We start from the raw sequence: 1,409 nt of genomic DNA on the forward strand, positions 1-1,409 counted from the left end.
TGCCATTGGAGCAAACAACTTTGAGCTTAAGCCTCAATTAGTTTCTCTAATGCAACAGAATTGCAAGTTCCCTGGACTTTCATTGGAAGATCCTCATCAGTTTTTAGCTGAATTCTCGCAAATCTGTGACACTGTCAAGACTAATGGGGTTGACCCTGAGGTCTACAGACTTATGCTATTCCCTTTTGCTGTAAGAGACAGAGCTAGGATATGGTTGGACTCACAACCTAAAGAAAGCATGAACTCTTGGGAAAAGCTAGTCAATGCCTTCTTGGCAAAGTTCTTTCCACCTCAAAAATTGAGTAAGCTTAGAGTGGAAGTCTAAACCTTCAGACAGAAGGAAGGAGAATCCCTCTATGAAGCTTGGGAAAGATACAAACAATTAATCAGAAAGTGTCCCTCTGATATGCTTACTGAATGGAGCATCATAGGTATTTTCTATGATGGTCTGTCTGAACTGTCCAAGATGTCTTTGGATAGCTCTGCTAGAGGATCTCTTCATCTAAAGAAAACGCCTACAGAAGCTCAAGAACTAATTGAAATGGTTGCAAATAACCAATTCATGTACACTTCTGAAAGGAATCCTGTGAACAATGGGACTAATCAGAAGAAAGGAGTTCTTGAGATTGATACTCTGAATGCCATACTGGCTCAGAATAAGATATTGACTCAGCAAGTCAATTTGATTTCTCAAAGTCTGTTTGGAATGCAAGCTGCACCAGGCAGCACTAAGGACGCTTCATCTGAAGAAGAAGCTTATGATCCTGAGAACCCTTCAATGGAAGAGGTGAATTACATGGGAGAACCCTATGGAAACACCTATAATCCTTCATGGAGAAATCATCCAAATCTTTCATGGAAGGATCAACAGAGACCTCAACAAGGTTTCAACAATAATAATGGTGGAAGAAACAGGTTTAGCAATGGCAAGCCTTTTCCATTAACTTCTCAGCAACAGACAGAGAATTCTAAGCAGAACCACTCTGACTTAGCAACCATGGTCTCTGATCTAATCAAAACCACTCAAAGTTTCATGACTAAAACAAGGTCCTCCATTAGAAATTTGGAGGCATAAGTGGGTCAGCTGAGCAAGAAAATTACTGAACTCCCTCCTAGTACTCTTCCAAGCAATACAAAAGAAAATCCAAAAGGAGAGTGCAAGGCCATCAACATGGCCGAATTTGGAGAGGAGGGAGAGGCAGTGAACGCCACTGAGGAAGACCTCAATGGACTTCCACTGGCCTCCAATGAGTTCCCTAATGAGGAACCATGGGAATCTGAGGCTCCCACTGAGACCATAGAGATTCCATTAGATTTACTTCTGCCATTCATGAGCTCTGATGAGTATTCTTCTTCTGAAGAGGATGAGTATGTTACTGAAGAGCAAGTTGCTAAATACCTTGGAGCAA

The 1,409-nt window shown here is 41.5% G+C and overlaps 1 non-coding gene across 1 annotated transcript; it reads right to left on the minus strand.

The window, feature by feature from the left end:
• Nucleotides 1–304: 304 nt before the first annotated feature.
• On the minus strand, nucleotides 305–412 carry LOC130959519 (small nucleolar RNA R71). Its single transcript, XR_009078594.1, has one exon. It is a non-coding gene; the product is annotated as a small nucleolar RNA R71 (small nucleolar RNA).
• Between the last annotated feature and the right edge of the window lie 997 nt (nucleotides 413–1,409).

The sequence above is a fragment of the Arachis stenosperma genome, chromosome 10 (assembly GCF_014773155.1).
Source record: "Arachis stenosperma cultivar V10309 chromosome 10, arast.V10309.gnm1.PFL2, whole genome shotgun sequence".
In the NCBI taxonomy this organism is placed as follows: domain Eukaryota; kingdom Viridiplantae; phylum Streptophyta; class Magnoliopsida; order Fabales; family Fabaceae; genus Arachis; species Arachis stenosperma.